At 43.3% G+C, this 21,609-nt stretch overlaps 1 long non-coding RNA gene across 1 annotated transcript in view; it reads left to right on the plus strand.

Annotated features, from left to right (window-relative positions):
- LOC133092024 (uncharacterized) overlaps nt 1–21,609 on the plus strand; it is a 174,340-nt gene that overhangs the window by 77,066 nt on the left and 75,665 nt on the right. Inside the window, exon 3 of the long non-coding RNA XR_009701010.1 lies at nt 5,926–6,037. This is a non-coding gene — a long non-coding RNA (uncharacterized LOC133092024). The remainder of the gene's footprint in view (nt 1–5,925; nt 6,038–21,609) is intronic.

The raw sequence follows: 21,609 nt of genomic DNA on the forward strand, positions 1-21,609 counted from the left end.
ATGAATCAGCCCAGGTGTGATTATTTCCCAGCACATCACAAAGCATTAATCTGTCATGTGACTTAGTTTCTTTTTCCTAAGTCCTCATAGATTATTGAAGGGAGGTCCTCACTGGGATCTCAACCACCAAAGTTAGCACCAGTGATAACATACATTTTTTGTTGTTGTTGTTGGCCTCATGGCATGTGGGATCTTAGTTCCCTGACCAGGGATTGAACCCATGCCCCCTGCAGTGTAAGCACGGAGCCTTAGCCACTGGACACCAGGGAAGTCCCCATACATTGTTTTCTTGTCCTTTTGATGTAGCTGCTTTAATTTTTCTGTTATTTTTATTTGAGGTATCTTTGTGACTTTTCTCCTTTCTCATTATGATCCTGCACTAATAGAATATGAAAAATTTAGGTCTGATAATGTCCATGAGGAAGTGTTTGGTGTTAAGGTCTTATAGTTCCATGAGAATGTTTCTTCTTAGAATTCTTCCTTGATCAGAGATATAAACACCACTGTCCTTCCCCTGAACTTGCACGAGTATGATGTAGGTGAGCTGAGAATGAATTGTCTCTTTACAAAAGGCTGTTTCTCTGAGGTAACCATATTCCTCTTTTATAAAGGACACATCTTCCTCTGATGTGGAAATGAGGGTACATTCCTTCCCTAAATCTGACAGATACATGGAGTCTTTTATCAGTCGAATTTCTGCTTTGGCCACCTTTATTAATCTGTCCTATGTTGCCTGATCTAGGAGAAGACTGGAGAGAACTGTCCTGAGGAGGGGATCTTAGAAGAGTCCATATCCCCATAACTCATCTTGCAGTATCATGTTTGTTCCTCTGGGGTCAACCAGAGTGACCATGCTTTCCCTGCTGTACCTCCTTAGCTGGGATCAGGTAATTAATCCATACTACATGACCAGGACTTATGCCTGACCTTCAACATCCTACCTTTTAAAAGGTGGTGGTCCTGCCTCCCTCTTGAATGTCTTCAATACTGAGGCCTGAGTGACCACCACTAGAATTAGCAGAGAGAAATGAGAGGGGTGTGCCTGGAGTGTTCTTGCTGCTGTATTTTCTAAGAGGTATCAGTGTGCTGGGACGTCCCCAGAAAGACTAATTTTGCATTTGTGGTCCTAAGCTGCATTTGAAGGGGGAAGAGTTTCCTGGAAGTCAGTGACTGAAACCTCCAGATCAAGGGCCAGACAGTGGGTATGTCTGTTGGCCCCTCCAGTGCCTGCAATTCCCATTTGCTCCAAGTTCTACAGGCTTCAACACCAGTCACACCGATGGAGTGTAAAGTGGCTCAGAGTTAGAGTGATAATGTCAGGTCTGGCTGAGAGATGCTTCCAGGTAGTTTCAGACAGGTAGGGGAGGTTAAAGTTAGTCTTGCTCTTTCCTGTGATTCCAAGTTCATGTGATGTCTTCTTTCTTCACTTGCCTTGAACTTTATTTCTATCATTTTTCTTCCTCCTGACTCTCTACCACCATCACTCATGTCGATGAAAGAATAGGTAACAGTTCTCATTTTTGAAATAGAAAGGGAGAACTGAATGTCTTAGTTTGGATCTCTTAATTCTGAATAGACATAGACTTGGGCCAGATACTTTATTTGAACATTTTCCCAGGTAGCGCACAGGTCGGAGAAGTGAATGTGAGACTGGATGGGGAGATCAGCCACTAATGGGCATGGCATTGAGCTGTTACCTCTTCCTGTGTCACATTTGCAATGGGGACCCTCTGCAGAACCACGTAAAATGCATCACAGGACGTCCTCCCTGGAAGGACAGGAGTCCAAGGATTCACCCACCAACTCCATCCACCCCATTGGTTGAGGTAATTCCATCCCTGCACATTTGTCAAGGACTTTGTGCCTTGAGCTGAGCTATCTCAGAAGACTTTGGGGAAAGCTTTAGGACAGAACCTGACACATATCACAACAGGGTCACCTGGTAGACTCTGGGCACCCATGTGGTGCTGTCCTCCACAGATGTGCTGAAAACAAGGTCACGGAGCACCCTGTCCTGTCGCACACCCACCGCTCCTGAAGAATGCTGGTAGAAGACAGGAGTTCTGTTCGTCCATGCAAAGCTGTCCGTGATGTGGGGCAGTGTCTAGAGCAGGAAGGTAAGGGAGCAGGGGCTCATTTCCAATCCCTCAAGTCATCATGAACCCACATCCCTAGCAGTGGTCTCCTGAAATGCTTATGCTGGGTGACTGAGGCTCTTACCTGCAACAAGACTGTCAATTACTGTGGGAAACACCCAGAAAAATAGAAAAAATGACTACATCATTTAAAGATGAAAAAATCTTTAAAAGAGTTCTGAGGCATCTCTCAAACACACAATCCTCATCTCTCAATCAGCACAATCAGGAATTCAGCATGGGAGAGCCTCTTCCTGTTAACTGTTGGGATGACAGCACTGTCTTTGTTTCTCCAGACACTGAGCACCTGCGGACCCTGTGGCCAGGAGGAGTGGGTCTGTGGGAGCAGTAAGATGACACCACTTGTGCTGGAGGAACCCCTGGGCCCACCCAGGATCTTAGCCGTTTACCCTTCTTGGGATGTGCCGTCAGGTGGAGGCACATTCTCTACCGTAGAATGACAAGGATGTCCTTGTGTCCTCTGTACCAGCATCTCGAACAGCATCTTTCAGGGAGTAAGAATTTCCTCTTCCATTCATTCTGTAGTTCAGGAAGTCTCATCTCCACCTTAATTCCTCATGCAAGGAGTAGTTTGCACTAGTGCTCAACCACATTATCCTTTGTTTTGATTTGGTGCCCTCCTCACGTGTTCTTTATTTTTGCATCCTTCCTGCTCTTTATTAAGAAAGGGACTTTGATGTTCCTCCTGTCCTTGATAGGAAGCTTCACTGAATAGGATCTGGAAATTTTAAGCCTTGAGATTTTCACTGTTTGCTGAAAGTTGTTCAGAATTTCCCCTTGGTCATATATTTTTTGACATCCCACCCCCATCCCACCGACTAACTTTCATGAAAATATATTAACTTAGGAAGAAGAAACTGGCTTTGGGCGAGGGGCAGCATCGGTGAAGAGACTTGCTTTCCTCCTCTCTCAAGCACTATTCTCCTCCACTGAAGAGGGAGTGGGGCTTACTCTCTTTCCCCCCAATTATAGGAGACTACTTTTGAGTGAAACCTTTAAAAATGGGGTGTGTCTGGAAGGTGGGATGGTCAGAGTGTGCTTTGTTATCAGTTGGATTTCTATGTTGGAAGCCTCTTTTTCTAATCTGTTCTGTGCTGCCTGATCCAGGAGAAGACTTTACAAGTAGCTGTCCTGGAGAGGGACCACTGAGAAAGAGCTTATATTCCTGTAGCTTACCTTACACAGGCACATGTGTTCCTTCATAGTCAAATAAGATGATTTACCTGGTTTATTTCGATTAGCTAGAGTCACATAACTACATACTGACCGTTGGGTGAGAGGGGAAGTGATGTCTGACCTTTGGGATCATGCCCTTTAAAAGGGTATGGCTTCCTCTGCTCCATTAGTCTTGCTACTGACTGAGGCCAAGAGTGAATCCTCTGGGAATAACAAAGCAAAGGCAGCGGAGTGTCCCCTGAGTGTTCTTCCTGGTGCATTTTTCTAAGTGATGTGCACTGGGTTAGAAAGTCCCAGCAAAGAGCTGCTTCCTATCATGGCCCTAACCTACATTTGATGGAAGGTGTTTCTGAGGTGGAGTAGGGTGCTTGTAATATGCAGATCAGGAAAACATACAGTGTCCATGTTCGTCCCTCCAAATACCCACTGCCTTTGTTTCCTGAGATACATGGTTTTCCGACACCAGCAGCAAGATAATATTGAAGGTGACTCAGCATTAATTGCAAAATAGCCACCTCTGGGAGAAAGGATTTTGTCTGCCCACACAGGAAATGGAGTTGGCATTGCCTTGTTTTCTTTTTTTAAAAAATTAATTTAATTAATTTATTTATTTTTGGCTGCATTGGGTCTTCGTTGCTGCGGGCGGGCTTTCTCTAGTTGCGGCAAGCAGGGGCTACTCTTCGTTGCAGTGTGCGGGCTTCTCATTGCAGTGGCTTCTCTTGTTGCGGAGCATGGGCTCTAGGCACGCGGGCTTCAGTAGTTGTGGTTCATGGGCTCAGTAGTTGTGCCTCATGGGTTCTAGAGTGCAGGCTCAGTAGTTGTGGCACATGGGCTTAGTTGCTCCACAACATGTGGGATCTTGCCAGACCAGGGCTCAAACCCGTGTCCCCTGTATTGGCAGGCGGATTCTTAACCACTGCGCCACCAGGGAAGCCCTTGCCTTGTTTTCTTGCTAACACTAAGTAAATGGTATCTGAACAACTTATGCTAGTTTGAAAGAATGTAACTTGTCCTATGACATTCCACCTTCTCTGGTGGCTCCCATTATGTCTAATGAAACTTTACTATCTTCCCATTTGAAGCTCCTATGGTTCAGTCAGAAGGAAGACCATGATTTGGGGCCTGGCCTGACTAGACCCTGTGCTTACATGCTATGGGGAGTTCTTGTAGCTGTTATTGCTTTGACCTCTATACCGAGGTCAGTCTGAGGAGGCAGGGTGAGGGAAACTTTTTTTTCTTATGGCAAAAGGGTAATCCTTGAGCTCTGGTCTGCTTCGTCTCAAGTCTACCCATTTAAGATGTTTGGAAGTGTCGTTCTGTTGAGCACAGATCTTTGTCAGGATGCACATAGCTAGATCAGAAGCTAAACTGAAGATTGGTACCACCTATCAGGGGGGACACTGGGGGAGAGGGACTACCTAGGATGCTGGGATCATCTTCCCTGGGGAAGGTGTAGGTTGACTTGTGCAACCCTATGTCTCAGGAAATGGAGACCCATCAAGGTACAGAGAGCCCCAGGCATGTCCACTGGCTATCCCATGATGAATTCCAAATAGAGGCACCGTTCCCTTTAGGTACCAGTATACTCAGGTATATCGGGGTCCTAAGGCATCGGGAATTCAAGAACACATGGGGCAAATGTTGGTGGCCTTTTGGGCAAGGGAATCTTTCCTCCCCCACTGAAATAGTCTGCTTCTGATGACAGCCATTGCTGAATTTTGTGCTGTTGCTTTCTCCATTTGATGCAACAGTGCTTGAACACTTGCTCATCAAGGTTAAATTGAAGCAGTTTCTTCAGGTAACGTATCTGGGTGTGTGGGCTTGTTGAACATAGCTTTCAACACCCTTCAGCTGTAAAGACTGTATAGCCCAGATGGGCACACTTTGGCTTTGCCGACGTGATTCCTTTGGGAGTGCAATAGTTAATTCAGCTGGGTCACTTCTAAGTTTCTGTCTGCCTCAATTTTCTGTCCTGTGGACTGAGTCACAACATTCTTACATCACATATCCTGTGCCTTTTTTTTTTCCCTTGGGTAGCAGAAAATGTGATTTTCACCACTGTCACTGGCTAAGTAAAGATCTTCTTAGCAGGGAAAATGACCATAATTAGATTATCTTGTATGGCATGGTTGATGGAATTTTGCGAATGTAACTGGGGTCTAAAATCAGTAGTATTGCATTTGCTGTCAAAAGGGAGATTATACTTAGTGGACCTGACCTAATTAAGTTCTTTAGAGAGATCCTAAGTCTTCCCTGAGGGAAGAGGTTCCAGTGTGAGCAGACTCTCCCCCTTGTGGCTTTGATCAATGTGACAGTCACAAGGAAATGATTCTGCCAATAACTGAGGGATCTGGAAGTAGACTCTTGCCTAATCAAGCTTCCATATGGGAATGCAGTCCAGCTATGACCTTTGTTTGCCTCTTGTGAGACCCTGAGGAAATCCCAGTTAAGCTGTGCCCAGATGTCTGCGCTCCAGAAACAGTGATATAATGAATGAGTGTTGGTTTTAGCCACTAAGTAGGTGGTACTTTGCTATAGAGCAACAGAACCTAGCACCCTTCCCTAAAACCTTGCTCTGTCTAACCTACCCCAGGAGCCCAGAGCTGTTGATGTGCGGAGTGAGCTGGGTGGAGCTGCCCTCGTCTTTGTGATTATAACTGCACAAGGAGAACTTCACTGGGACTCAACCCCTCATAAAATGACAAGTAAGTGCTAGTGATTTTTCCTTCTCATGTTGATACAGCTGCTTCTCCTCATCTGTCTTCACTCTTTAATGTTGAATGTACTTTGGCGACATCAACATTGTTTCATTAGGATCCTCCATGAATTATATGGAGAATTTTTTTGCTTTTAGTTCCTGGTTGGTTGGTTGGTTGGTCTTAGAATTCCTTTGTCAAAGAGCTTATGATGACCACTCCACCTCCTATCTTTTTTTTTTTTCTTACATCTTTATTGGAGTATAATTGCTTTACAATGTTGTGTTAGTTTCTGCTTTATAACAAAGTGAATCAACTATACATATACATATATCCCCATATCTCCTCCCTCTGGCATCTCCTTCCCATCCTCCCTATCCCACCCCTCTAGTGGTCACAAAGCACCAAACTGATCTCCCTGTGCTATGCGGCTGCCTCCCACTAGCTATCTATTTTACATTTGGTAGTGTATGTATGTCCGTGCCACTCTCTCACTTCATCCCACCTCCTATCTTGCATGAATATAAGGTAGATGAAGAGAAAGGTAAACATCTCTCTGGTCTCCTTACAAATACCGTCTTCTGCAATTCCTGCTCTAGGTGAGTGTAATAACCACGCAGTGAAAAATGGGGCTATGTCCTTCCCCGTACATCTGATGGCCACTATGTGGGTTTTTTGTTCCCTGGGTGGACTTCTGCTCAAGCATCCTTTTTAACTAACCTGCCCTGTACTGCCTGATCCAGATGAAGGATATGTAGGTAGTTGATGTGAGGAGGGGGTTGTAGAGAGGATCCTGTGTTCCCATGACTTGTCTTGAAGGGTCCCATGAGTTCCCAGAGTCAACCTGAAAAAATCTAATTTTCCTGCTGTCTCTCAGGCAGCTGAGTCCATAACCACATTCTGTTTGCTCTGATGTAATATAATGACTTCTGGCCTTTAAGACCTTGGTCCTTATTTCTACTGGTTGAGACAGAAGACTGATCAACTTTATATTTTGAAACACTATAGAAAGTTAATTTCTCCTTGGCTTAGATAAACAAGATGACATCAACTCATGCTGGGTAATCTCACGGGCTCACATGTGGAATTCCAGAACTTAGACCCTGTTCTTTTTTTGGGATATGTCATCAGTTAGAGGTGATCCACTATTTTGAAAAATTACTCATGATGTAGTTAATTTCCGTTACAACCATTTCAGAACATTAATCTCCAGTGGGACTTGAGTTTTTTCCATTTCTTCCCATCATCTAGAATAAGGAGGACATCATGCTGACTTCAACCATTCATAAAGCAAGAGTTTAGCACCAATGATAAACGATACATTTTCCCTTCCATTTTGATGTGGCCGTTCTATTATAGGTATGACTTGGCATTGTTCCCTGTGTCCAACAAGGATCCCCATAAATAAAATATGGAGAATTTTATGTGTGTAGTCTAGGTTGTTTACCATGAAGAGCTGAATTCTTTCTCGGATTCTTTCCTGAATAAGACACCTTATGATGATCACCACCCACCCCCACCACGTCCAAATTTGAGTGAAAGTAATGTAGAGTTGGAGAGTAAATTGTATCTTTAGAAGACAGTATCAAAGAGAAGTACTTCCTATTTTATGTATCCAGAGCAATCTTCCACCAAACTGGAAGATAGAGATATATTCCTTACCCCCAAATCCTAGCAGACTAGCTTAGAATGAAACTTTTTGTTTTTTATTTATTTTTTTAAATTGTATTCGCATAGTACATATTGTTTTTTTAAATAAATTTATTTATTTATTTTATTTTATTTTGGCTGCGTTGGGTCTTTGTTGCTGGGCGTGGGCTTTCTCTAGTTGTGGCAAGCTGGGGCTACTCTTCGTTGCAGTGAGCAGGCTTCTCATTGCGGTGGCTTCTGCTGTGGAGCACGGGCTCTAGGCGTGCAGGCTTCAGTAGTTGTGGCATGTGGGCTCAGTAGTTGTGGCTCGCGGGGTCTAGAGCGCAGGCTCAGTAGTTGTGGCACACAGGCTTAGTTGCTCCGTGGCATGTGGGATCTTCCCGGACCAGGGATTGAACCCATGTCCCCTGCATTGGCAGGCGGATTCTTAACCACTGCACCGCCAAGGAAGTCCCAGAATGAAACTTTTTAAAAAGGCATGTTTCAGTGGAAAGACGACAGTGGAGTGGTGGTTTATCCTCAGCGGATTTGTGTTGAGCCTCTTTTTTCTAAGCTTCCCTATGCTACCTAATTGAGAAGACAGCTGTACATCAAGCTGTCCTAGACAGAGGGTCACAGTAAAGCAGGACTACTTCTATAACTTAGAGGGTCATCATGTACGTTCCTCATGAGTCACCTTGTATGAAGTTTAAGTCCCTGTTGTCCTCAGTTAGCTGGGGTCATGTAAAGAGTGTCTGGTCATGGGATTGAGCAAACTTCTCTGATCTTCAGGATTCTTTCAAAAGGATGTTGTATTTTCTCCTCCTTCCAGTGTCCTCCTTACTGACTAGCTAGAAGTGACTCTGTCTAGGAATGGCAGAAGCATAGGAACGTGCTGTGACCATTCTCGCTGATGGGTTTTCTAAGAGATGTCCATTTGACTAAGACATCCCAGCAAAGATCTATTCTCCCATTCATAGCCCTGAGCTACATTTGAAGGGAGAAGAGGATGCCAGAGGTTGAAGATGATGTTCTTAACTCCCAGATCAGGGACCTATCATTGTGTGTATGGTCCCCACAAAGCACTTTTTCTCATGTGACCCAGGATATATTGTCTTTCAGCCACTGGTCACACACGTGAAATAAATGGTGGCTCAAAGTTGGTCTAAGAAGAGCCACATTCAGGAGAAAGAGCTCCCAGCTTGCCAGGAAAGGTGGGAGAGATTTTTGTTTGTGTATCTCCAAAATATAATGTCTCCTTGCATCTAAAATATCATCTCACTGCTGTGCTGTGCTCAAAGAAGGGGTCTAGAGGATGTCACCAGTCTCTGCCACGCTTACCACTCAAGAAGAATGCCAAACCTCAGTCCACATGAAGCAAGGCTATTCTGATTCCATAGCTCATGTCTGACATTCATACTCTTATGATGGTGTCTTTTTCCCTCTCCTGAGAAGAGATTCTTTATAGACCTCTAATCTCATTTATGCCTTGTACCATCATTGACTCTCAGTGATGTCTACCAGAATCAAATACCTCAGAATTCTGATTACTGGAGATTCATTTACTTTCATTGGATCCTGTAAGTGGTTTTGTTTGTCTTTATAAATATTCTTTTCGGTCCATGACATAACACAGTGTTCTTGTTTTATCTAAAATTCAATCTGGCTTGGATATAATGAATTTTCTAAGAAACATTCCATGGCAAACATCTATAATATCTCTTTCCTGTATCACAATGAAGTGGATACTGAGATTTTAGGTTTCCATTCCTGTATGAATATTTTAATATGTCAATTACTGCATTTCTAATGGTACATAATTTGTTATATTCCTATCACTTAGGGGACAGTACTATCTAACTGATCTATTACCCTTAAGTTTGGTAAATGACCCTTTTCAGAACTTGAGCTTCTAAGAAATGTCTACTTCTCTCTTAAATATGATCCATCTTGGTTTTTTTTTTTGAAAATTATATAAATTTTATTGGTAGAATTTCTTTTTTTTCTTTTTTTTGGTGGAGGGAAGTACTTAAACTCCAACTCTGGCAATTATATTTAGTACTATGAATTCTAATCAAGCCTGGCCTGAGAAGCTCTGCCTTTTCTTTTGAAACTCCAGGATTGAATCAGAAACAAGAGTGAGGTGTGTTTGACACTCTTGTCCTGCTGCCTTCTCTGCAGTGTCTAACCCAGTGTCACAGTGGTTTAGACACTGTGCTGATGGACCAAGGTGAAGGCTGCTAAGGCTTTGACTTTCCCACAGGTGTCTATGAAGGTTTTGTTTGACCCTCATCCTGCCAATCCTCCCATGTCACAGCCTAGGACATCTTCAACTTTTCTGCCTGATTCTCTTCTTCTGTACGTCTCAGAAATAAGGTTCTTCCCTTCCAGAGTACTTGAGATCGACCAGGCGAGGGTCTTACTTTCTGGATGCTGAAAAAGAGAGTTTAGTTTTAATTTCTTCCCAGACAAGTCCATGCTAATTACATTGGCAGTGTGTACTGGGAGCCTGGGATTATCCAGTCTTGCCCCCAAAGCTGACATACCTGGACTGTCAGTACCAAGATGATAAACGTTGGAAGGAGGACCCCATGGCAGTGCGATGAAGACTAACGCTCTAAGTTCAGCATCTTAAAGTGGTGGAACCCTCAGATGATAGACTCTTTCATCTGTGCATTTCTTTTCTATTGGTTGTAGTGACTCTGACAGAGAATGTAGGTTCATAGGTTTTCAAATCGCATGCCAAGACCATGGAGGAAATCCTGAACCCAAAAGCCTGAAAATATATACTTCCACCCTGCATGTGGAGGCCCCTGTGAAGGGAGAGGTTTTTTTCTTCTTCATTTCAGTCCACATAGGTTTTATTTGTTGATGTTTCTTTGAGATAACCAGAGGGCCTTAGGATGACTCTCCAAAGGGAAGGTAGAGAAGGTGCAAAGCTGGTTTTCAGAAACAACTTGCTAGAGAAGTTGAGAATGGGACCAGCATATTCATCAACCCACTTGCTTGTCAGGGAAAAGAGCTGTTTGGAGAAATTGACTTTTTTCTTTTACCTGGTGTAATTTTCATGTGATTGGTATATTTCTGTCTGATCTCATGGAGAATACAGGAAGGGAGTTATCTGGGCGCAGAGAATACTTTGTGGGAAGGTTTTAAATGTATACTTAATTTTTTCATAGGAGATCTGGATATTCCATATTTACTTTTTCTTGGATAAGCTTTAATAATTGAAGTCTTCAAAGGCATTTCTGCTTCTACATTAGGAGTTTAAATTAAATGAACATTGTTCATAATCTTTTCAGTACCAAAGGAGGGATAAGTTGCTATTTTTATAACTATTGTCGGCTTGATCAGTGCTGCCAAGGAAAGAATAGTTATAAGTCCTATTATTTGAAATATAAAGTAAATCCCAGTGAGTTAGCACTGCATTTCCCTGAATACAAAAACTGAAGTAAGAATTTCGAACAGTACTATATTAACTTCTAATTGCTCCTGTAACAAACGACCAAGTTTTGGCTTAAATCAAAACCAGTTCTATTTAACAGTTTTGGAGATCGGAAGTCTGAAATAGATGTTACCTGGATAAAATCGGGTGTTTGTACAGTTGCCTTTTTTGGTTGTGTGCAGGGACCATGGTGATATTTCTTCTGTCTTCTTAGGAGCTTCCACAGAATAGAATTTGAGGAATGGTGTGCTGTTTAGACATTTGCTGAAAGTTGTTCCTGGAATTCTCCCTTGTCCATAGCTATCTTGCCTCCCCCCAAACTAACATGCATGAAAATGTCATAGTTTAGAAGAAGGAAACTGGCTTTTGGGGAGAGGTAGGATTGGTGAGGACACCTGTTCTCTTCTTCCCTCAAGCAGTCCTCTCCCCTATTGAGGAGGGTGTGGGGCTCACACCCCTCCCCCTGAATCTTAGAGTATCTTTTGAATGAAACCTTTAAAAATTGGGCATGACTGGAAGATGGGACAGGCATTGTGTGCTTTGTTGCCAGTTGGGTTTGTACTTGGGAGGTAACCTGACCTGTGCTGCCTGATCCAAGAGCAGACCTTACAGGTCACTGTCCTGAGGAGGGGCCATAGAGAAGGAGCTTGTATTCTTCCTGTAGCTTATCTGACAGGCCCACCTGAGTTCCTTGTGACTCAGTCTGAACAAAGATGATTTCCATGTCTCATTTCAGTTAGCTGCTGTCACTTAGCTATGTACTGGACCTTGGATGTAAGTGGAAGTGATGACTGACCTTCAGGTCATGCTCTTTAATGGATGTGGAATCACCTTGTCCTCCATTATCCTTGTTATTGACTGAGGCTAAGATTGAACCCTTCTAGGGTTGGCAGAGCTAAAGCAGAAGAGTGTCCCTTGCGCATTCTTGCTGAAGCATTTTCTAAAAGGTGTCCACTGGGCTAGTCCATCCCAGCAAAGAGCTGCTTCCTATACATAAACCTGAGCTACGTTTGATGGGAGAAGATGGTCCTAGAGGTGGAGTTAGGGTGTTGTCATCTCCAAATCAGGGGAACATACTATAGTCTGTGTTGGTGCCTCCACAGCACCCACTCACTACCCTGTACCCCAAGATGTTGGTTTTCAGACATCATTTGCAAGCTGGAATTGAATGCATCACAGCGTTAGGAAGAGAAACAGCCCCATCTAGGAGGGGCTTCCTGCTGCCCAGGCAGCAAGTGGAGGTTCATTGCCTTGTTTTCTTGCTGGAATTAAATGGCATTGCAACCATGTGTGCTATTTGGAAAGGAAAGATTGGAATCTGTCCTCTAAACTTCCACTTTCTCCTTCACCTCCCATTATTTTTAATGAGGCCATTCTCTCTTTCACTTGAATCTCCCATGGTTAAGACAAAAGAGACTGAGATATTTTTCTTCTACCACTTCTTATTGACAGAATCTAACCCAGGGTGTGTGCTCTGATGCTCTAAAGAGTCTTTTGCAAACTATGTTGTTTTGACTTCTGTATACAGGTCTTTTGGGGCAGGTGGGGTAATGCCCACCATCTGAGCCCTTGATAGACACAATCTTGGTCTTTAACTTTATCTGCCTGATATTCTTGTTCCTACATTTCTAAAAAGGGTCCTATCTTTTTGCATATTTGGAGTGGTCCTGGTTAGTTGTCTTATTATACAGCTGCCTTAGAGGAGATGACTGCTCCAATTTATATGTATTCAGTTCTCAGTGAATGTCGATTACATGGGCAGTGTTTATCATGGGCCCGGGTCAACTAGATCTTCTCCCCTAGTCACCCACACCCATGGCTCTTAAGTGGCAGGCGTTCAGCTCTCTGTGGCATGGGGTTCCTTGGGTGGGGGAGGGGGTGAAGGACTGAGGTTCAGCCCCAGAATGCCCATGCTGTGTGCAGGACTGGCCTACTGATAGACCTTACCTCTGAGAAAGCATTTTCTCTCCGCCCTGATGGTCTTAGGTTGAACTCCTAAAATAATTTCCTGGAGGTATTGATACAGGTGTGTATTGTTAATGGAACCAGCCCTGATTATCTTGCTGGGGTGTGAGGGTAAAGGAGGAATAAGAGTATAAAGCAGGAAAATTCTGTGGTTACAAAAGTGTTGCTCTCCACACATTCTGTTCAAGGCTTCCCTGTCCTCTTGATGCTCAGACACCTGCAGAACTTCAGATCTGACTCAGGAATCTTTGGCGGGGAAAGGCATTTCAAATGTCCATTTTCCATCTTCTTGCTTTGAGTAAACTATTCACCATTGCTGGCTACTCCATGGATATATTTTTAAAATGCTCAACATTATTTAGGTGTTCAAAATCTCAAGTGGTTACAATTTTGGGAGGCTATGGCCTTAGTCTTCCTTGTGGGGCCCCAGCCCTCTTTCTCCATATACCATTCTGAGTGAAGATAGGAAGAATGTTTCATGTGGCCTCTTTTTCGCATTTTAGGATTAACTGTTCTCTTCCTGGTATTCTGAAATTTTACAGCAGTTCAAATTTGAAGTATTTTTTCCCTTGGTGTTGAATACTCATGCCTGTCATTTTTCACACCTGGTTCTCAGACTCTCTTGACACAAGTGTGTCCTTTTAATGGAAGCAGCCCTGAATTTCCCTCTAGGGGTGAGTTGGTTGAAGGTGAACTGAAGGACTTGAACAGTTTGCCTGATGCTGTCTTCTGATGAAGAGACAGAGTCTGTAGCTTGCTGGCCTCCAGACAAGTCATGTTGCAGGTGCTTGCCTTCATCAGGGGCCACGGAACCTTACTTATCTTCCATGACTGGTTATTTTCTCCTTGGTCCAATTTCTCTAAATAGGTGATTTTTCATCTGAAATTGTTTCCTCTGTAAACCCAGTCCCATGGTTCTTCTGGATTAATACATTTAGAAGAGGGGAAAAAAAAGGGCTAATTCCAGGATTTTTGATCCTTTGTATGATCCATAATGTTCCAGGATTGACTACATGAGGAATTCAACCCTGAATGTTCCAGGTTTCTTTAGTTTTTAGAAAAGCCAATTTGTCTAATTTAATACCACACTCAGTCCTGACTTCTCTATAGAATCTAGATCTAACTGTGTGCTCCCATTAATAAGGATGCCATTTTATAATGATAGAAATATATTTTGTAAACATATAAAGAACAACTGTCTGTTACTTCCTGCTGTTCCTAAGGAAGTTTTCTGTAACTCAGTTAGATGAGCTGTCTGAGCACAACAGCGGCTCTAGGTGCATTAACAACAATTTATGGCCATGGATGGGATCCTGAACACGAATGCATGAATGTCCTGTCCCATTCTTTACCCTGTACTCTGGCAGCCCCTGGAGAGAGGGTGTTTGAGTGAGTGACATGAAAACATTTTGTCCCCTTGTCTTCCATACTTTAGACTTCGTCTTTTCCTGATGCCTTTTCAGAGTTCCTTCATTTGATCGTCAACCACATTCATTCTACTCTTGATCCCATGTATTTTTACACAGTACAATATTTATGCTGAATATTTCTATCTGTATTATGTGCATGTATTCTTTGGGAAATATCCACCCCTGTGTCTTTGACAATGTTGATTCGATCTTAATTTCTTGACCTATTAATCTCTTGATAAAGTATAGTGTTCTTTAGAATATGGTGCCATTAAAGTACTTTCTTGGATCTTTGAGTTCCTATGGTGACTCTTCTTCCTGAACATATATATTCACCGGGATGCTAGATTTAAAATATTTCGGTTTTCTGACTGACTATGGTGACGTCCACCTGGATTGAATGCATTTTGTTCTCTACCTGGAAGTCCTCCAAAGCTGTGGTGTCTCAGCTCTCAAAGCTGTTCCTTGAAATTTTCCCAGAGGAAGTAAAGACATAAGTGCTAGAAGGTTGACACCTGATGCCCACTAACATTTTTCCTGAAAGCCTTTGGCACCAAGAGTAGTAAGAATGTTCCAGAGAGATGGGAGACAGTGCTCATCATGGACAAGACTGTACCTTCTTTTGTGTGCAGCTAAGGCTTGTCTGGGAGACATGGGCAGAATTCTGAAACCATCAGTCCCACACTGTTGGAAATAACTGTCCTTTGTCACAAAAATAAGACAGACTTTTTTGGGTGGGAGAAGCAGCTGTTGGTCATACCTTCTGAACATTAGCCTTTTTGGTTTATTCTTGGTGATGCTTTCCTTGGGAAAATATCTGAGGTCCTGAGTTCCAGCTGTTAATGAGTCCTTGGGAACAGATTTCTGAACTTGTAATGGCCTCTTGGTGTATATTCCAAAATTTTACTCATGACATAGAGAGCAGAGTTATAAGCCTGTTTGAGTCTTCTACAGTGTTGGGTTTTGTGACATGGTCTGGGCATGGTCTGGTCCAATTAATGCATTTCACCTTGACTCCTAGTACTATGCATCCATTTTCTGTTGTTTACTGACCTTTGCTGGCAGCTCATCCTTAATTGATTCAGATAGGGCTGTTCAGACTACCTTCACTTCAGCTACTCATCTTTGTCATCATTTGTCTCTTGTTCCTTGATCCTACTGCTGGTGACTGGTCACTTTCATGTTTGTCACTTTCAGGATGGAAAGTTAGTCCTCCATTATGTAGGATGAAGAAAGCCTTAGAAACAAAATGAACTGGAAGGTTGTAACCACCCACACTTGCTCTCAAAATTCTTGGTCAGTAGAAGATAAGAGCTCCCGTGTCTGTCCAAAGTTGAGGTGACCATGACAGGCTGTGGGTCCTTCAGCAGGAAGATGAGGGAGCAGGAAGTTCATTTTCAATTTCTATCTTTCATCTCTAACCCACATCTCTACGAGCATCTCTTGAAACTATCTTGCTTGTGTGTCTGATTCTCTTTGGCTGAACAAAGATAGTCTTAATTATAGTGGCAAAACTTAAAGATGGCAAATATCAGATAGGAGCTTGTGAGCAGTCTTCCACAAAACACACAGCCCTCACCTTTATAGTTGAAGAAGCATTTTATGTGGAGGTTGTTTCCTATTAACTGCTGAGAGAACTGGTCTGGTCCTTCCTGGGTTCTCCAGCCACTGAGCATCTGGGGATTCATGGTCTCAGTAGCCATGGGTCTGTTTGGAGCAGTGAGATAATAGCTGCTTGCCTGCATAGTCCTATGGGGCCATAGGTGGGACCTAGGATGTAAACTGTCTGATGCCTGGCACAAGTCATTGGCTGTGGTCACCAAGTGGTTAGGCAAATCACACGAAGTGTGGTTATTTCCCACTACAGCCCTTTTCAGAGCTTTTTAAATCTCTCATGTGACTTAAAACTTCGACAATGTAAGATGCCAGTGAGTTAAAGAGGACCTCACTGAGATCTCTACAACTCCTTCAAAACAGTTAGCACCAGTGATAATGCACATTTTGTCGTTTTGATGTAGCTACTTTTCCTTATCTTACATAATAAATAGGAGGTATCTTGGTGACTTTACTCCTGTCCTGTGGGGGTCCCTCACTCATAGGTGTGAATTTAGGTCTGATAATGGCCATAAGGTAGTTTTTTGGGTTTAGATCTGATAGTGGCCGTGAAGATGTATTTCTTAGCATTCTTCTGGTCAGAGAAGCACTGCTCTCCAACTATTGCCGATAAAATGTAGATGAGCAGAGAGTGAATTGTCTCCTTGTGAAAAAGCAGTTTTTATGAAGATACAAAATTCCTCTTTCATAAAGCACAGCAATTCTCCTGTGAAGTAGAAATGAAGGTATGTCCCTTCCTTCTAAATCTGGGGACAGGTTTATGGTGTCTTTTATAAATTGGATTTCTGCTTTGACTACCTTTAGTAACTAATCTACCCTGTGTTGCCCAAACTAGGGGAAGACTGTGGAGGTAGCTGACCTGAGGAGGGGACCTCAGAGGAGCCTTTATCCCCATAAGTTGTCTTGCTGGATCACATTAGCTCCTCTGGGGTCAACTAGGATAAAGATAGTTCCCTGATCCCAGCTAAAGAATCACAGCAGGGAAATCAAGTTCTGGTCATGTGGTATGAGTTATATCTGACCTTCAAGATCCTGCCTATAAAAGCTAGTGGTTTCCTTTGCCTCTTTCAATGTCCTGAAGACTGAGGCCATGAGTGGCTACTTTAAGAATGACAGAGAAAAATGGGAGAGGCGTGCTCGGAGCATTTTTGCTGTTGTATTTTCTAAGAGGTATCCAGTGGGCTAGACATTCTCGCTAAGAGATATTTTGGCATTATGGTCCTGATCTGCATTTGAGGGGATAAGTGGGTCCTGGAGAGTTGAAAAGGAAGTCTGAGATGTCCAAATCAGGTACCTATCATCAGTAGGTATATCTGTTGGTTCCTGCAGAGCGCACATTCCGATGTGCCCCAAGTTTTATAGGTCAACACAGATGGAATGGGAAGATCAGAGTTCAATTAATAACAGCCAGGTCTGAGAGAGGATGGTAGCATGGCCCAGACAGTAGGGGAGATTAAAATTAGTCGTCTTCTTTCCTGCGATGCCAAGTTCTTGTCATGTCTTCCTTGTTTTCCTCCAACTTTCCATCATTTTGCCCCCCTCTTCGCATCACTCTGTTCTCATCATTCATTTCAACAAAACGAAAGAGTGTTCGTTTTAGAAATAAGAAGTGGAATCTTAATGTCTTAGTTCAAATCCTTGAATTCAGAATCTGACACCCGCACTTGGGCCAGATATCTTATTTGGAAGTGATCCCAGGTCGCACACAAGTCAGTGAGGTGAATGTGGGACTGGATGGGGAGAAGTACCAGCAACAAACATAGCATTGGGCTGTCACTTCTCCCTGTGTCTCATTCCTAATGGGACCCCATGAAGAACCATGTAGAGTGTATCACAGGATGTCCTCGCTGGAAGGACAGGAATCCAAGGATTCACCACCAATTCCATCCACCCCACTGTATGAGGTAATTTCCTTCCTGCACATCTAACAATGACCTTGTGCCTGCACTGAGCTCTCTTCGAAGACTTTGGGGAAAGCTTTAGGACAGAACCTGACCCATCACAGCAAGGTCATCTGGTGAAATGTGGGCAACAGGCATGGTGCTGTCCTCCACAGATGTGCTGAAAACAAGGTGTGGAAGATGTATCGTGGAGCACCCTGTCCTCTGACACACACCCCACCCACACTTTCCAGAAGAATGACAAACTTCCTGGGTTCTCCTTTCAGTAGAAAAGGGACATGTTAGTCTACTCTAGCAAGGCTATTCATACACCACAGCTGAGGTCTCCATCATGCATCTCCTTGTGATGGCATCTATTTTCCTCTCCTGAGATGAGATTCTTTATAGACCTCGAATCCCATTCCCTTGTTATCTCTGTCTCTCAACAATGTCAGCCAGGATCAAGTACCTTAGAACGCTGATAAATGAGATTTATTTTCTTACCCTGATTCCTAAGGGTAAGCTTTTGCTTTCTTTTCAGACATTATTTTCCATCCAGGAATATAAAATCATGTTGGTGTATTATCTAAAATTTGATATGAGTTTGCCAAGAAAAAATATTGTGAAGGAAATCTACAATATCTCATTCCTGTATTGCAGCAGAATGGATATTGAGGTGTTATACTGAAATATTCTCACAGGGATGGAATCTATCAGTGACTCATTTCTAATGGTATACACTTTACTACATAGACATCCTCTTCTAGGAATACACTTTGCCATGTTCCTATTCATTTAGGATTAGTTTATTATAAAAAATGGTATTACCTTCAGTCTGTGTAAGGGAGTTTCATCCACATTCTTTGAACTTCTCAAAACTGTCCCTCACTTGAATATGAGCAAATGATGCTCGTCTGTGGAGAGGAGTTTGTTTATTCCACACTATGACATTTGCATCTTCTTCTGCAGCCCCATGGATTCTGGTGAAGCCTCGACTGGAAAGTGCTGCCTTCCCATTGAACCTCCTAGGACTGAGTCAGGAGGACGTGTGAGATGGGTTTGCAACCCTTTTGCAGCTGCACTGCCTGCAGGGTCTACTTTTGTTAATCAGCACTGTCACTAGTCCAACCCTTTCCTCAGCTTAAAGACTTCCACAGCTGCCTGAGGAATCTCATTTTAGAGTGTGATTCTCATCCTGTCAGCCCTGCTGGATGCATCCTGGGTCGTACTCTAACATTTGTGTGACTGACGTTCTTGTTCTTTATGTATCAGAAGGCTTCTGTGCATTCATGAGTATTTGTGGAGCTCTGGGTGAAGTCATTAACCTTTTGGATGTCCTGTAAAGGAGTTCAGCTCCAATTTACTCCCAGGCACATTCACTGGTTGTTGATTACATGGCAGCATTTATGACAGGCCTGGGCCACTCAGCTCATACCCCCGAGCTCTCAGCTGGCTCTTTAATCATGTGAACTTGACCCCATGGCAGTGCACTGTCTTAATCAGTATAGGTTCCATATGTTAATGTGGTGGGGCCTTCATCTGCCATCTTCCTTGATCTGTGGTTCCTTTTTGCATTGGTTTTGGTTTCTGTGTCTGAAAATGTATTTGAGGGGAAGAGCTCAATCATGAACATGTATCAGATCCCCATCCTGTTGAAGGATGGTCCACCTGGGTTAACGGAAATCTATTTGTAAGCTGATGGAATGCTGTTAGACCTTGAGGTGTCAGACATGCTTTCTGAAAAGTGCACATAGGAAGTAAAGGCTTGAATGCAGGAAGGTTGCACCCAGATGCCCCTGAAGTTTTCTTTCCATGCCTTGGGCACCACCAGAACGTTGTCCCAGCCAAAATGAGGACATTGCTTATGATGGTCAGCAGCAACACCTGCTCTGGGTAGCTGGGTTCTGTCTGAAGACATGGAACAGAATTCTGTAACTGTTTCAGTCACCATAGTGTTACCCTCTTTGGACTTCAGTGTATCCTCTGAGATAGAAATGAGTCCAGCATATTTTCTGGGCAGGGATATATGCTACGTTTGTGCCTTCCCAGACATAACCCTTTACTGGTTGTGCATGGTGACATTTTTTTCTGGGGAATATGTTTCTGAGGTCCTGAAGGATGGATGCTATGAGAGAAAAGAACTTTCAGAACGTGTGTCAGATTTGCTGTTTGTGGATGCATGGTGGCAGGGGTTCCACCTCTCTGGGCTACTTGCTGACCATTGGCAGATGTGAGGGGAAGACCTCACAGGCCAGCTCTGAGCAGAACTACTCCCACCACATCTTAGATTCTCTGGCAGTAAAATCCAAGGAGCCCTGAGTGGAACTGAGGGTCCACTTAGTCTCCAGTAGTGAAGCCAGTGTGAAGCCAGTGTGCTCTGTGTTCAGACCACACCTGGAAATGGAGTGTAATCCTTTTAGCCTGGGCTGAGTTCCTCTGGGAAAGAGTGATTCCCATCACGAAAATGTCTGGATTTGAAATTGGGTCCTCGTGTCTCTTCTGAATGTTCTTCCTGAGAACATTTTTTTTTTTTTTTTTTTTTTACATCCTTTGCTTTACTGGATCCTCCTAACAGCCCCAAGAATTTAAAACATTACACCGGTGACAAAAAAATCTTAATAGTGTTTCAGTCTTTTTCATTGTGGGCTGCTATAATAATGTTCCATCGAGTTACAACTTGTGTCAGTGCTGTCAGCTGAATCTGTGGGGTTTTTCCCCTTTATTTTCCTGGCCTTTCCTTTACCAGCTCAAAATTAAATGTCCAAGGATGGATGTTAAAAGTCTAGGTTTGCTCAGGCTATTTCATCATCGTCATTACTGGTCCCTGGTTTTGATTTCTATGGCTGGTGACTGGTCATCATGATATTTAGACCAGTGCACTGTCAGAATGGAAATTGAATTTTTCCTTAGCGTAGGCTGAATGATGTCTGTGAGTCAAAATTAACTGTGAGGTATGACCACACCGATCTTTGTGAAATCTCTGGCAGTAGAAGACAGGAGCCCTGTTCCTCTGTGCAGAGCTGGCAGTGGTATGGGGGCTGCAGGTGTGTTGAAAGGAAGGTAAGAGAGCAGAGGGGCTCATTTCCAGCCCCTCAAGTCATCACGAACCCACATCCCTAGGAGTGGTCTCCTGAAATGCTTGTGCTGAGGATCTCTTCGCTGACACAGAGAAGTCTGTTCATTATCATAGGAAACACCAGAGAAAAATGGAAAAGTTACTTTATCATTTAAAGATGAAAAAGCTCAGGGAATTCCCTGACGGTCCAGTGGTTAGGACTCAGTGCTTTCACTGCCGGGGCCCGGGTTCGATCCCCGGTCAGGGAACTAAGATCTGACAAGCTGCGCAGCCAAAAAAAAAAAAGAACCAAAATTCTAAAATAATAATAATAATAATGAAAAATCTCTAATTTATTAGTTTTGAGACATCTCTCCAAAATACACAATCCTGATCGTCACAATGAAGGAGGAATTCAGCATGGGGGAGCCTTTTCCTGTTAGCTGTTGGGATGATAGCACTGTCCTTACTGTTTTTCCAACACTGAGAATCTGGGGACCACGTGGCCAGAAGGAGTAGGTCTGTTCGAGCAGTAAGAGGATATCACGTGTGCTGGACAAACCCCTGGGTCCAACCATTAGCCC

Source organism: Eubalaena glacialis, chromosome 5 (assembly GCF_028564815.1).
Source record: "Eubalaena glacialis isolate mEubGla1 chromosome 5, mEubGla1.1.hap2.+ XY, whole genome shotgun sequence".
NCBI classification, from domain to species: domain Eukaryota; kingdom Metazoa; phylum Chordata; class Mammalia; order Artiodactyla; family Balaenidae; genus Eubalaena; species Eubalaena glacialis.